Source organism: Panthera onca, chromosome A3 (assembly GCF_046562875.1).
Source record: "Panthera onca isolate mPanOnc1 chromosome A3, mPanOnc1 haplotype 2, whole genome shotgun sequence".
Lineage (NCBI taxonomy): Eukaryota > Metazoa > Chordata > Mammalia > Carnivora > Felidae > Panthera > Panthera onca.
The window spans coordinates 34611352-34627555 of NC_138341.1; the positions used below are offsets into that span (position 1 = coordinate 34611352).

At 45.1% G+C, this 16204-nt stretch overlaps 1 long non-coding RNA gene across 1 annotated transcript in view; it reads left to right on the forward strand.

Annotated features, from left to right (window-relative positions):
- The first annotated feature begins 537 nt into the window (after window positions 1-537).
- Window positions 538-16204, forward strand: part of LOC144615958 (uncharacterized) — a 61096-nt gene continuing 45429 nt past the window's right edge. Inside the window, exons 1-4 of the long non-coding RNA XR_014137405.1 lie at window positions 538-908; window positions 1778-1864; window positions 2886-3208; window positions 5242-5334. This is a non-coding gene — a long non-coding RNA (uncharacterized LOC144615958). The remainder of the gene's footprint in view (window positions 909-1777; window positions 1865-2885; window positions 3209-5241; window positions 5335-16204) is intronic.

Consider the following 16204-nt stretch of genomic DNA (forward strand, 5'->3'; position numbering starts at 1 on the left):
GGGATCAGCCTCTCCTTCCAAGCCAACTCCTGCCTCGCTCCCAAGGCCTGTAGTAATGAGAGTCCTCCGCAGCAAGCCACCGAAGGCCAGGCCTAGAACATTTGCAGACATCAGGCCAGGGCTTTCTGAAAAAACAGGATAGACTGGGACGTGCAGAGGTCTCACTGCGCAGAGCTTCAGCACCCCCCTCCGCAGGGGCCCAGGCGTCTTGTGCGAGCTGTGTGCTGTGTTGCGCGCCACCCCAGAGTCTGAGGGGCCCGATGGCCGATCAGCAGGGGTGCAGTACCACTCCCCACAGGGCCTACCCAGACAACCTGAGCCACCGACAGGTCGAGGAGGCAGGAGGCTGGGCTGGCCCGGGGAGTCTCTGGGGGAGCAAGCCCGTGCCCCTTCACGAGCTCCGGGGACGCTCCCGGGGGAGGGGCCCCCGCCGGTGCGGGGGCTGAGAGCCGAGCCGCCCCCTGCCTGCGCCCCGCAGCGCCTGCGCACGCTCCCTCGGGCGCCCTCCCCGCCCCGCCCCGCCCGCCCCAGGCCCGAGCGAGGCGCCGCGGGAGGAATTCCAGCCATTTCCTCTGCGCCGCGCGGTATGTGGCCTGCTCGCTGCCCGACCGCAGCGCGCCTGGGAGGTTGGGGCCGGGCGGCGCGGGCCAGTCACCAGCCGCGTCTGGCAGCTGCCCGGGCCCCGCTGTCCCGCTCAGGATTCCCGGCCAGCCGTTCCAACACCAAACCAGCCGTTCCAACAGCCCGGGCCTGCGCGACGCCCCCGGTTCCGTTTCTCTCCTCTCCTCTCCTCTCCCCGCCCCGCGGGGCCGCTCTCTCGCCTTCTGTGTTTCCCCGCCGGCCCTCTGGAGTCCCCAGAATCTGAGTTTGAAACTGAAGTTGGCACTTGCTGCGTCACCTTCGGGCAAGTCCGTTAGCCTTTCTAAGCCTCGGTTTTTCCATCTGTGAAATGGTGACCCTAACAATAGTGCTTCCTCATTTGTGCTGCCTTTAGGTTAAGTGAGGAAAGTAACTTGCAGGACAAACGTCAACGAGGTTTTTGTTTCTCTGGGTATCGCTACTGCCGTTAGCTTTCCTAGATCTTCCTACTCATCCTGCCTGTGGCCTCTAATTCCAGTCTAGTTTGCAGAAGGAGCAGTCAGGGCTGGCTTTACAGGTAGGCATGTGGATGGCTGCCTGCCAGCCCAGCCTGCTCAAGACTGCTCCCTCGTGCATGTACAGAATGCCTGAAGGTCCCAAAGCAGTCTTCCTATGGATTATTTGCCCTCTGGTTCTTGAAAAGCTTAAAGGACGACTATTTAGTTTTTTTGTTTTTTTGTGGGTTGTTTTTGTTTGTTTGTTTGTTTTAATTATGTCATTATAGTCTGAGAGCAGCCAGACACATACTGATTAGGGAAAGTTGAAGGTGCGGGCCTGGATGATGGGTCTTCAGACTTGGACTCTAGTTTTGCTGTTCTGGAACAGAGGATGGGCCACCACGTGTTCTCCAGGCTCCTCTTTCAAAGTGCAGATCCCCAGAGAGAGAACGTTCTTTCAGGCTTTAACCCTTTGGAGGAACAGCCCCAAGCAACTGGGAGGGTGGGATCCGCTTCCCCGGCCACCTCACACCTGCCTCACCCACGCCCACAGCTGCCATAAATATAACGCTAGGTGGGTCGGAAAGCCCCGGGTTTCACCAGCCCGACCGCCTTGCAGACGCAGCACGAAAGAGCCACTCTGTCTCGGTGTTCCCCCAGATGGCCCCTTGTTTTGATTTTGTAACTTTCATTCCAGCCAGAGTCCCAAGGCCAAGAACAGCCCTTGCAGCAAGATGTGCGCCCCTCATTCCTCACAAACGCTACAGCCACAGACCACATAAATCCAGGTAGAGACGGGCCCAGAAACACAGGTGCTATAAATATCCTAGTCCAGCCGGGAGACTGAGCTCTTGGGCAGCCCCTTGCCACCCACCCCTCTCTAAGCCTGGCACTTCAGGGCCACTGGGGCGCTGTAGGCGGGTCTCCCAGAGGTGGGAAGGGCAGACTGCATGTGTATCAGAAGCCTGATTGGTTCCCCTCTCTGAGACCCCATGACTGCCCAACCTAAGGGTTTTCCCTCTACCCAGGATACCTCTCCCTAATTCCCAATCCTAGACACTTCCTCCCTCCTCTGGTATTTGTAGAAGGCTTCTCACAAGAACCCCATGCTGGGACCCGGCTTCAAGAAAGTCTGACTCCTCTTTCAAGATAGACCAGATGGTGCCTTTGGCTGGAAGGCAACCACCTGAATCAGATTTAACAATTTACAACTTGATTCTAAATTTTTGGTAGCACTTTTTGTTGGCGGTGAGGGGGGACAGGCTGGAAGCAGAGTAGATTTAAAAGAGGGGAAAGAAGAAGCAAAGAGGGGATAAAGTTCCACTAGAAAAGGGAATTCTTTTCCGAGCAGGCTGGTTCCCAAGAGCTTAGTGGGACTTTCTAAGCCAGTCTCCTGGGCCTGGGACTTGGTGGGGTGCAGCTCACTGAAGCAGAGTCTGTTGGATAGCAAGAGACTTCACTGGAGAAGAGGTTATTAGAGTTCTCACACCTAAGGCTCAGGGACTCAGACACCAGAAATATCCCCCGGAAATTCAGACACCTGATGGCTTGGAGAGAGGTTAGCAAGAGCAAGGCAGGTTTGAAGATGATGCGTGAAATGGACTGAACTATCAGTTTTTAAATACGGCTGTAAAAATAACTTTAAATCGCCGCATTAGAACACAGTAGATAATCCTTCTAAAAATGTAGTCCCAATTCCTCTTCCAATGTGGGAGCATACTCTTTAATCCCTATGCTAAGGAAGCTTTGCCAGCTCTATCTCAACAAGAAATCCTACTTAGAAGTCACTATTCATTCTCCATTTTACAGATGAGGAAGCCGGTACCCGGCTGGCAGAAGAGAGGTTTGAACTCAGGGATCTGACTCCACTGGTCATGACTTGAACTTCTGCTGGGGGATAATCAATTCTGATGGCCTTTCTGACCATCAATGGAAACAACTCCACCGCAGTCTTTAACTGCCTTTAACAGCAAAGAAGACATTCCTGCAACACTCACCTGCACCTAGCAGATCTGAGTGCAACCTCATTAAACTGAGTGGCCTCAGGGGACCAACTCCAAGACCCCAGTGAATGGAGGAACAAACTGTCCATAGAAACAAGATTCTAAATGGACTGGATATAAGTCACCAAGGTCAGGGTCAGCCCTGGACCAGCCCTTCCTGTGTGATTTCAGGACCACATGGAGGCCCAAGTGGCCTTTTTACTAAAAATCAACCGTTAAAGAATCAGATGTGTGTTTAAATTTATATAGGTCACTGGTAACTCACTTTGGACCACTGGCCCAAGACCTATTTTGTCTGACTTTCCTAGCTTTTTTTTTTTTTATTTGAGAGAGACAGAGACAGCATGAGTGGGGGAAGGGCAGAGAGAGAGGGAGAGAGAGAGAGAGAGAGAGAGAGACACACACACAGACAATCCCAAGCAGGCTCCAAACTGCCAGCACAGAGCCCAACTCTGGGCTCAAAGTCATGAAACCAAGAGTTGGACACTCAACCAATGGAGCCACCCAGCTGCCCCATCCTAGTATTTTTATTTAAGTTAACTACCAAACATTTAAAATTGGAAGATGGCACAGAAATATCTAGATTTTTTTTTTAGCTTCTCCCCCAAATCTCTCCCTGCAATGACATGGACTCTGACTTCTCCCACCTTCAGGGCTGTCCTATCCTGTCTTCCCCGCTACAGCCTGGCCCATTGGGGTTTGAATTTGCTGACCCTCATCTCCTTCACTAAAATGCAAATATTCACTAAAGAGGTAACTATTGAACCTCGTTGGTCACATACCAGTATGGACATTTTACCATACTTAAAGTATTAGGGAGATTCATTGTGGTAAATTAAGGTGAGGGTAGGAGAGAAAGTGGGGCTTCCCCAGACAAGGTGTCAGGCCCTCCCAGAGCAGAGCAGAGAAGATTTCTAGGGTCCTAGAAGACCACAAGATGAGAAATTGTTCAAACAGCTGTCATGGATGTGCAAAAGAAACATCACCTATTTCCCAGGAGCTCTTCCTTTCTTCTAACTCAGCGAACACCAAGCTTTTTTTAGCATCCTGGGCTGCCTTCCCCAATCCTCCTTCTGTAAGTGCCTTGGGTAACATCCAGAAGCAAACCCTGGAGATGATTAGAGGGCCGCCGACTCAGGCTGTGAGCGAGCCCAAAGGAATGGGTCTGGCTTGTGACCAGGATAGAGCTAAGCCCAGAAGAGGAGCTGAATGAAGACAGGGACCAAGTGATTAACTGGGGCCTGGGCAGCCAGGGACTGAAGCACGATCTCATTCACCAAGATGGTGAGCAGATGTGTTCTCTGAAACGTGGACCACATGAGGGAAAACCATCTTCCCTGAATTTGGAAGCTCTTCCTGCCAAAGCAGTTTATTGTGCAGACAGAGAGGGAAAGAGGTTTTGTATGGAGATGTGGGAATGGATGACGTAGCCTTTAGGTAGACTGATAGACCTCGGGGCTGCCTCGTCCTTCCCCAAATGCCCATCTGGGAGGGTTGCATGTCTATGACTGTTTGAACTCATACTTTTTCTGGCAATAGCCCATGTGACAGGTGTCAGCAGAGCCCTGGCTGTGTACTCTTGGACAGGGAGAGGGGTGGATGTGATGAAGTGCTTTTAGGGCTTTTAGAGAAACAGGAAGTTCAGTAACCAGAGACAGGAAAATCTGACTTCTTTCAAAACCAGTGGACAACATGGCAGTCAGAATTGTCGTAACTGCTGGGTGCAGCATTTGGAAAAGGTGAAAAATTACAGAGTGGGGGTGGAGGAACTTGCCAGGCTGGGACAGGGGCACACTCTGTTCAGAGAGCTTCCCTAACCTTCCCCCATCATCGGGAGCCCCAGAAATCCCTCCTGAACCCCAACAGTCAGTCTTGCTACCGTCATCTACTTTGTATCCAATGGGACTAACCTCACTGTTTCCTTGTCCCTGTTTATGTCAGTTCTTAAATCTCCCTGGCTCCCAAGTCCCCTTCCCCCCCTTGCTTCCAGACCTCTGATCCCCACCAGGCCCTGTCTTTCCCCAATTCTGTGGCCTTCTCTCACCCTCCCTAACACCCGAAACTCTTCTCTGTGGCCTCTAGATTTTATGATCAATGGCTAGCAAAATCTCCCTTGTCCTCAACCTATTCTCTAATCATTCTCATTGCTTCTTTCCCTACAGGACACCTGGGTCTCCCCTGAACTCCCTGCTGCCTGGCAGCCTTCCCAAGCGAGGCCTGATCTTTCTGTCACAGCCCTCATCCTAGGCCTGGAGGTGAGATGGGTGTCCTGCTTGGTCTTCATTGTCACTTTTAGGAGTATTCTCTCCCTTCTCTGTAAACCCTTGCACCTCACATTGAATTTCACATCATCAGACAATATGAATCACGACTGTCTTCTCTTGCCCCCCAGGGGTTATTGTTCAATTATTCTAGATCCCGGTTCACTGTCACTCTTTCCAATAGCATCTTTTTTTTTTTTTTTTTTTAATGTTTATTTATTTTTGAGAGACAGAGCATGAGCAGGGGAGGGGCAGAGAGAAGAAGACACAGAATCTGAAGCAGGCCCCAGGCTGTGAACGATCAGCACAGAGCCCGATGTGGGGCTCGGCCTCACAAACTGTGAGATCATGACCTGAACTGAAGTCGGACGCTTAACCGACTGAGCCACCCAGGCGCCCCTCCAATACCACCTTAACTATTGGCAATTGCTGTAGATACAGATGACCCTTCCAGTACTCAGGCCACTCAGTTTGTTCAACTCCTCTCTCCAATAATTTTTCCCTCCGTTAAACCCAGAGTTATGATTATCCATAATTGCAACACCTCCATAATCTCAATTTCACGCACCCCACTCTCTGACCCCAACCTCCTGTCTTTCTTGCTGATCCCAACCATCCTTTGACCCCACCAGGACCTCAAGTCTGTTGAGCCCACCAGCCTTCACTGTGGTCCATGCCTTTGATGTTCTTACTCCCCTCCTGACCTAATGTAAATTTCTGGTCAGTCACTGTAACTATACCCCTGCCCCCTTCTATACACTCTCAATTCTTTGCTTCTTTGTCATGCTCACCTGGCATGACAGTAGACCTAATGAAATCAAATTCTGACTACTCCACACCCCCACACCTGCAGCTAAACGTGGCTAGAGAAAAATACACGGCTACACAGCTTGATTTCACTTTAAATCCATGCTGATGGAACTCCATTGGGTCCTTAATGCTGCCCAGTGGTCATACTTATATTTCCCTGATCCATTCACTCACTTATACTCCTAGATGACAGTTCCACACCTTCTTTTCGCAAACCCTTAACATGTCCTTCCCATCCCCACTCTCAGCTGCTAATTAGATTCTTTTTTCCACTGGAAAAATACAACCAACCAGAAGAGAACTCTGCAGATTCCCACCATTATATCTCACTTACTCAAGGACATTACTTCAGCAACTCTTCTTTTTCTCTCTTAACCAAATTGTCACTCTCTATTGGACCATTTCCATCAGCACACAAGCATACTATTGTTCCTCCCATCTTAAAAAACAACATCTTTTAATGGCCGTATTTCCCTTGGCAGCCTCTGTCCCATTTGTTTGCCTCCCTTTAGATGAAACTCCTCAAAGAATGATCTACTTGTCAAACTCCTCTCCTCTATCCCTGTCTTAAACCAGCCCCAAATCAGGCTCATGTCCCCACCACTCCACAGAGATTGTTCTTGTCAAAGTCACCATGACTTCCGTGTTAGTAAATCCAGTCTCCAATTCTCAGTTCTCATTTTATCCATTAATAGCATCCAATAAAGTTCGCTACATTCTCCTCCTTGATGCACTTTCTTCACTGGGCTTCCAGGACATCACACTCTCTTGGTTTTCTTCCTACCTTACTACTCCTCCCTTCTCAATCTCTTTTTCTGATTCTACCTCTTTTGCCTGACCTCTAAATGGGGAAGTACCCAGGGCTCAGACCTCAGCTTTCTATTCTTCTTTATCCACCTCTTTTGATCTCATACAGATATGTAGTTTTAAATACTATCAAAACACCCGTGACACACATTTATATCTCCAGCTGAGACCTCCCCTCTGAAGTCCAGACCCATATTTCCAACTGTCTGCTCCATATCTCCAAACTCAAGATGTCCAAAATGGAACTAATGAGATGCTTCCCCAAACGTGATCTGTCTGCAGCCTTTCCCATCACAATTGATGGTAACTCTATTCTTACAGGTTCTCAGACCCAAAAACGAGTCACTCTTGACTTCCTATTACACACACATCAGATGTGATAGGAATTAATTATCTTCAAAGTATATCCGAATCCAACTATATCTCACCACCTGCTGCCAAATTAGTCCAAGTCACCATTATCTGTCACCTGGATTACTACTGGAGCCTCCTGTCAAGTGTCCCTGTTTATACAATTATCTTCAACATGGAAGCCAGATGGACCCCTTTAATTTTGTTTTACATTTATTTATTTATTTTTGAGAGAGAGAGAGTGAGAGCGAGTGCTCATGAGAACACAAGCAGGGGAGGGGCAGAGAGAGGGAGAGAAAGAATTCCAAGCAGGCTCTGTGCTAACAGCACAGAGCCTGATACGGGGGCCTGAACTACTAACGGTGAGATCAGGACCTGAGCCAAAATCAAGAGTTGGATGCTTAGCCAACTGAGCCACTCGGGCACCCCAGACTGATCCCTTTAAAATATACCTTAGATCATAGCACTTCTCTAATCAAAACCCTTCAGTAGCCACCCCCTCCATTTCTTTAGAGTAAGTCTTCAGTGACTCCCCATTTCTCTCAGTGTAAAAACCGAAGTTTCTACGACAGCCAGGAGGGTTTTGCATTATCTACCTAACCCACTCACCCCTTACCTCTCCATCTTTCTCTCCTGATACTCTCACCTTCACTCATCCTGGGAGTCTAGCCTCCTTGCTCTTCCTGTGTCTCAACGCACTGGGTAACGCATGTTACCACGCTGAGGTCTCTGCTCTAGCTCTACCCTCTAGCTGAACACCCTTGCCCCAGAAATCTGCCTGATGAACTTTCTCATTCCTTCAATCTTTATATCTTACCTTTCCAATGAGGTACCCTAACTACCATGTTTAATACTGAAACTTGTCCATTCCCCTATATCCCAACACTCCAGATCACTTAACCTACACAACATTGGGTTTTTGTCCCCATGACACTTACTACCTTCTAACATACTGTGTAATTTATATCTCCCTCCCCCACCACACAGGAATCTTTGTCTATTTTGTTTACAAATATATCCCAAATGCTTAGAACAGTGCCTGACATATGATAGGGAGACTATATATATATATATTTTTTTTTTTTGAATGAATGAATGAATGAATGAAAAGAATGCAAACAGAGATGAACTGATTTTCTTGGCCATCAGAAATGGCTAGGCCAAGAGCAAAAAAAGAGAATGGAACTAGCAAGAGCAATTGAACCTGACTATCAATGCATGATTAAGAGCAAAGTCAGGTCCAGTTGAAATGAACAACCAAACTCCATGCTTATCATTACAGAGGGAGAGAAAGAGAGAGAGAGAGAGATGAGATCTCCCACATGGTAGGTAATAAAGTGACTTTATTTACTTAGCATGTATAGAGTAAGTACAGGCCTAGGCCAATGACACTGACTTACCCAGTTACTATCCATGGACAGTTGCTTTTTAGCTGCTCTCCCAGCCTTACAGGAGCCATTTACACAATTTGACAGAGAGGCATCAGATGGAATAAAGGTAAAAACAGAGGATCCTAGGAGTGAGGTCTTTGGAAAAGAAACTTCTCTCTCTTCTCCTGTTCTCCTAAATGCCTTCTCAGTAGAGGATGTTGCAGTACCAGATGTTTCGTGCAGTGTCCGGGCCCATTGCATCAGAATTCTGCAATCATTGGATGAAGACGGGTTAACAGTTCTGCATGTCTGGCCCCCACCATGTCCACTGTTAACAGAGGCCTTCTGGAGGCCATGCCTTCCTTTCCCTCAGGGATTGCAGCCTCGAGGCTAACTGCCAACATATCCTTTCTCAGAAGATGCCAGTGTTATGCAAGGAGTCTGAGCACTCAGGATAAACTAAGTTAAATGTGTCTTCTGAGGTCCTCCAGGCATTTTGGTTACAGACACTGGAGCATCAGCCGTGTTGCTGCCCCAGCTGCTTGAGGCCAGAGTAGGGGCAGGGGCAGGAGGCTTTACCTGTCCTAAAGAGAAATAGAATTTCCTTGAGACTTCGCCTCAAAACATACCTAAACAACACCCAGGCATCCCTTAGTTTCCAAAAGACTTTGGGCAGAAGCTCCAGAAGATGGCTCTTGACCAGACATAATAACAAGATCCCAATGCACGGGAGGCACTCAAAGGCACGCAGTGCCTTTCCCAAACAGGGGCTTGCTCGGCTGCACCTTTCATCATGTAGAATATATGTGTGTTGTTGGAGGCTACCTAGTGCTAAGAGAGTGGCCAATAGGCATTGAAATAGGGTAAGCCTGTGTCATTTTCTCTACAGAATTCTTCCATTCATGGGGAAGACATTCATGTTTGTGTAACCCAAGTACAATAAGGAACGCTGTGTTGTTCAGAGTAAGCACAAAAACACAGGAGAAGAAACTGCACTCCTGTAGAGAAATGCAATTTAAGTCAGTTAAAATATTTACCCAATCTCGTTAGAGAAAGTTAAAGCAGGTAAGTATATTCTCAGTATACAAGGTAGCCTCTCTTTTTTCCATTCACAGCTGCCCTGTTTTGTCCTCTTCACTCTCGGCTCATACCCCTCCCCCACCCTCTACGCTTCCATCACACACACACACACACACACACACACACACACACACACACACAGAGAGAGAGAGAGAGAGAGAGAGAGAGAGAGAGAGAGAGAGAGCTCTTGATTCTTTTGCACTTTCCCTGCCTCCCTGACCTTTTTCTTTTCTCCATTTCCAACATAATCGTTTCTGGCTTGCTCTGGCTCCTTCCAAGTCTTCCCCCTTTCTGGTTATTATTCTGATCAGCACAGAAACAGAGCAGCTGAACTGGAATCTTAGGCAGTAGTAGATAAAGCTATACTCTTGTGGAGATAATGTGTGATCCTATGCTTCTCCTCCGTGTCTCTTTTTAGCCCCTGGGGAGGTGGTTTAAACATCCGTATCCATCAGCATTTTATTTCTAGGGGAAGAGAGAGTGAGATGGGGAGAAAGGAATAAGAGAAGTCAGAATATGTCTGGGGACAGTATCTGCTCCTTATATTCATCTTGGATGCTGACCCCAAACAGTGCCTAAGGTATCAGTGGATTCTGAGACATTCCTATATTAGCCCAATGCATAGTCAAAAAAGAAAGCTGGGGGCGCCTGGGTGGCTCAGTCGGTTAAGTGTCCAACTTCAGCTCAGGTCATGATCTTGTGATCTGTAGGTTCGAGCCCCGTGTCGGGTTCTGTGCTGACAGATCAGAGCCTGGAGCCTGCTTCTGATTCTGTGTCTCCCTCTCTCTCTGCTCCTCCCTGACTCATGCTCTCTGTCTCAGAAATAAATAAACATTAAAAAAAAAATTAAAAAAAAAAAAAGAAAGCTGACCACACCCAACAAGGGGTTAAGGCACAAAGTCAAAATAGAAAGGATTCTCTGGACTTCTGGACCTGACTTGAAATATTCAACGTGAAAGCAAATTCTGGGGAAAGAAAGAAACCATGGAATTGTATTTTGGATGATTTTTTTTTTCTGATTATGAAAGTAATATATATTCAATGTAGAAAACCAGAAAAATATAGGAAGGGATTTAAAAAAACAATACTTGTGATCTCACCACCCAGATATAACCGATGATAACATGTTAGTTCACCTTTCCAATGCTGTTTCAATGCAAAAGTATTATTTTTTAATCAAATTATAAAAAAATAGAATAATGCTTTTTTGGAAATTTTTCTCACTTGACAATATATCATAAAAATCTTCCCAAGTCGTTAAATATTCTTTGACAATATGATTTGTTAAAGCTATTTATGGTTTTGTGCTCTATAGATTTAACCAGTTTTATATGGAAGAGCATTTAGGCTGTTTCTGAGCATGGAATCTTATCTGTGACAGGGTTATCTTGTACAACCCCTGTTTTCAAGCATTCTGACATCCATCCCTTACAAGCAAATAAGGATCCCTTTAAAATACTATGCCAACGTAGTGCCTGGGTGGCCCAGTTGGTTGAGCGTCCACCTCTTGATTTCGGCTCAGGTCATGATCTCAAGGTTTGTGAGTTCAAACTCTGGGTCGAGCTCTGTGTTGACATCAAGGAGCCTGGTTGGGATTCTCTCCATCTCTCTCTCTGCTCTTGCCCCACTCACATTTCTTCTCTGCCTCTCAAAAATAAATAAACATTTAAAAAAAATGAAATAAAATCCTATACCTAAGAGAACCTTGCTATGGCAGATGTAACTCTTCGTAAGGAATCAGCCATCCTTGTGTTCTTCGGAGAAAGCCTGGCATTAGGTTTTGAACATCCTTACCATCCTTGCTGTTCTTGAGCAGATGGAGAAAAAAATGTCAGTCACTCTGTCAGGGAGTTAGCCTAAAACATTCAGTGCATCATTCTTAAAAATATTTCTTTTTTGGGAATGCAAGCTGGTGCAACCACTCTGGAAAACAGTATGGAGGTTCCTCAAAAAACTAAACATAGAACTACCCTATGACCCAGCAATTGCACTACTAGGCATTTATCCAAGGGATATAGGTGTGCTGTTTCGAAGGGACACATGCATCCCCATGTTTATAGCAGCACTATCAATAATAGCCAACGTATGGAAAGAGCCCAAATGTCCATCGATGGATGAATGGATAAAGAGGATGTGGTGTATATATATATACATATATATACATATATATATGTGTGTATATATATATATATATACATATATATATGTATGTGTATATATACATATACATATATATATATGTATATGTATATATACACAATGGAGTATTACTCGGCAATCAAAAAGAATGAAATCTTGCCATTTGCAACTATGTGGATGGAACTAGAGGGTATTATGCTAAGTGAAATTAGTCAGTCAGAGAAAGACAAAAATCATATGACTTCACTCCTACGAGGGCTTTAAGAGATAAAACAGATGAACATAAGGGAAGGGAAACAAAAATAATATAAAACCAGGGAGAGGGACAACACAGAAGAGACTCATAAATATGGATAACAAACTGAGGGTTGCTGGAAGGGTTGTGGGAGGTGGGATGGGCTAAATGGGCTAAATGGGCACTAAGGAATCTACTCCTGAAATCATTGTTGCACTATATGCTAACTAATTTGGATGTAAATTTTAAAAAACTAAAAATAAAATTTAAAAAAAAAGAGCAAAAGTTCTAGGGACAAACCCCTTACCTGGAAAGCAACCAAGGGTAAGTTCCTTCATTTTTCTAGAATATTCTTAGATGGAGAATTGTTGCCTCACAGGATGGAGTGAGAATCAAAGGAGAAGGCATGAACAAAGTACCTAGCAAAGTACAGAGTACATACTAACAAATGTTAGGCATATCCTTCACAGAAAGATGAAATTCAAGTTCTAAAGTAGTACCTATGTCACACAGACCTTTACATTGGAAAAGGCTACCTTTCACAAGAGTCCTAGGCAAGGGAGTTGGCTTGGTGTCCTACAGTTTTCCTGGTCCTAGCTCTCCTTAAATACTTTTCTGCACCCTCGTGCCTCCCTCTTTCCCTAATGGTACAGACACCGAAATACCTATCCTCTTCGTCATTATTCCCAGTATGTGTCTTAACTGCCCTTCTCAAAATCTACACTTGGCATTCTGGACAGTGCACAACAGTGGGAACAAGCCCTGGGCTCCAAACCAGGAGCCACCCCCACCCCAATCTGGTTCCTGCTTCTCCAAGCCTTGCTGCATGATTGAGCCCCAATTCTTTTTTTTTTTTTTTTTTTTTTTTTAATTTATTTATTTTTGGGACAGAGAGAGACAGAGCATGAACGGGGGAGGGGCAGAGAGAGAGGGAGACACAGAATCGGAAACAGTGAGCCCCAATTCTTAATCTTTGTTTCCTCATCTGTAAAATCAGAGGACTACCCAAATCCAACCATCTATAGTTCCAATCTAAAATTTATTCTAAGGTTATAATTTGTTGAGAGGCAATGAATGGAACCGGAATATACTAGTATTTTCATATTATATCTATTTTATTTTTGTATAAAACATGTTTTATATTTATATCAATACATCTTTATCAGATGAATCATTGTTTTTATTCAAAAAAATAAGTTTTGCTGGTCTTCTCCTTAAAATAGCGATTAGTGTTAAAATTATTGCCATGTAGGGGTGCCTGGTTGGCTCACTGTGTAGAGCACGTGACTCTTGATCTTGCGGTTGTGGGTTTGAGCCCCACATTGGGTGTAGAGATTACTTAAAAATAAAATCTTTTAAAAAAATGATTGCCCTTTAGTGGTACGCTGAATGCCATGAGTTAAATGGTTTTATAAATGCACCTATAACTGCAACCATTGATGTCATTCACATAAACTGCAATATTTTTCAGTAAGGACAAATATATATATATTTTTTTTTCAGTAAGGACAAATATATATATTTCTTTTTGTGCTAGTTCTGAGCTGGATATTATAGAAGAAAAGATGTGATCTCTGCCTTTGAGAAACTTGTAGTCTTCTTGGGTTGATAAATATATAATTGGAAAGAGTTGTATGACTAAATGCTAACTGGTTCAAATCACAAGACCCTTCAGAGGTGAGGAAAGTATGGGCACAATGTGGAATTGGGTGATTTGAGAAAACTCCATAGAGATGAAGCTTGGAGGTGGAGTGAGCGAGGAGCATTCCACACAGAGGGGACACTGTGCCAGAGGCACAGAGGGAACAAAGCATGGGCGCATCTGGCTGCAGCTGAGGGAGAAATGACCAATCAAATCAGATAATTCATATATGGGGGACATAAGCAGACAGCCAAAAAGAGTCCGTAGATATTTCCCCTTGTACCATCAGTATTACACCAAGAAAGGAAACGTTAAATCAAACCAATTCAAGCTGAGTTATGTTTTTGGTTTTGTTTTCGTTTTTTGGTGGTGGTGTAGATGATTCATAAGCAGAGCTTCTCAAAGCCTTTAATATGCTTATGTATGTGTCAAAGTCGAGAGAGGGAAATCAGATATCCCAAGAGTCTTTAGCCACAGAACTGTTTTTATCATGGAACATCTCTGGTGTTTCACGAAGCACAATTAGGGGCTAGTGAGCCCCTGGAGATTTTTGAGCTGGAAAGCAATACATGGGGGAAAACAAATTTTGGAAGATTGATCACATGGTAGAATGTAAGGTAAACAGAGAGAAAAGAGCCTGGATTCAGACAATACAATTAGATAATTGAATTAAGATTCAAGATAAGTGGAGAGGGTTGAAGTACAATGGGGCAAAGAATGGAGAACGAAACATTAATTGTATGCACAGTCTTTTGTTGGACTCTGGGGTGATACAGAAGTGTCAGAATCCCTGGATCTTATAGGAGTTTGAGTAAGTATTAATCAGGATTTTGATTACCAGGGACAGAAACCAACTTGGACCAGCTTAAGTGAAAGGGAAGTATTCTTAGGGAAATCGGGATGCTTCATTAAGAATTGGATCTGAGTACTGGAAAGCTGGCAAAAAGTTCCCTATCTGGTCTCAGCTTCTCTGTGTGTCTGCTTCATGTTCTTTATATTCTATCTCTCTCCTCTCTCCTTCTCTGCTCTTCTCCCACTCCTTCCCTCCTCTCTCCTCTCTCTCATTTGTGGAAGAAAATGGCTTTCCTGAGTTTGCATGTTACACTAGCTTTGCATATAGTGGTTCCAGACCCATAGGAAACTAATTCTCCCTCCTTCCCAGTTTCAGATTTCCAATGGAAGGAATCTTGTTGACCCAGCTTGGGACTCATCACTCTGACTCGGGGGACAGGTTTTAAAATAGAAACATAGATGGGGCGCCTGGGTGGCTCAGTCGGTTATGCATTCGACTTCAGCTCAGGTCATGATCTCACAGTTTGTGAGTTCGAGCCCCACATCGGGCTCTGTGCTGACAGCTCAGAGCCTAGAGCCTGTTTCAGATTCTATGTCCTTCTCTCTGCCCCTCCCATGCTCGTGCTCTGTCTCTTTGTCTCTCAATAATAAATAAACTTTAAAAAATAAAATAAAATAAAATAAAATAAAATAAAATAAAATAAAATAAAATAGAAACGTAGCTGCAGGAGACTTACCCAGTGTGGAGGGAATTAGTTAGGAGGTCACTTACCAGGGAAAGGTGTCTGCTGTGGAGTGACACTGTGACCTTTAATTGAAAGTATACTTCTGGGGGTCTCTGGGTGGCTTAGTCAGTTAAGCACCTGACTCTTGATTTTGGCTCAGGTCATGATCTCAAGGTTCATGAGCTCAAGCCCCAAGTCAGGCTCTGGGCTGACAGCACAGAGTCTGCTTAGGATGTGCGCTCTCTCTCTCTCTCTCTCTCTCTCGGCCCCTCCCCCACTTATGATCTCTCTCTCTCTCTCTCTCTCTCTCTCTCTCCCCCCCCCCAAAAAAAATAAATAAACATTAAAAAAATTAAAAAGTCTACTTCTGGAAGAGTTGAGCAGGAACAGGCTACTGTTGAATGGATGGACAACTATGAAGTTTTAAAGCGGTTTCATTAAAAAGTACACATCCCTGTCCCTTTCCCAAACTCCTTCAGTTCCCAGGTCCTGAAGGAATCTGCAGATGAGGGAAGCAGGATAGCACAGTGGTTAAGAGCACATGTTCTGGGGTTAAGTTTTCTGTCTTTTGGATTCTGGCCTTGAGGACTTGAACAAATTGGGTAACCTGCCTGAGCCTCAAGTTTCTCATCTATAGAATGGGTATTGTGAGAATTAAATACTTCATGTATGCAAAGTGCTTAGCATAATAACCTCAATAATGTTAGCAACATAATTTTTTAATGAAAATTAACTGATTGGGGCTGAAATTTGTCATCAGAAGATTCAAATCTCTTTGATAAACTGGGAAAAGGAAGATGAATTGGCACAGAGGGAAGTGGGTCAGCTTTTGGTTCTCCAGATATCTCCATGAACATGGCCTCTGGGATAGGGGGTTTGGGGAGAAAAATATGCCATGGACATCTTATGGCAC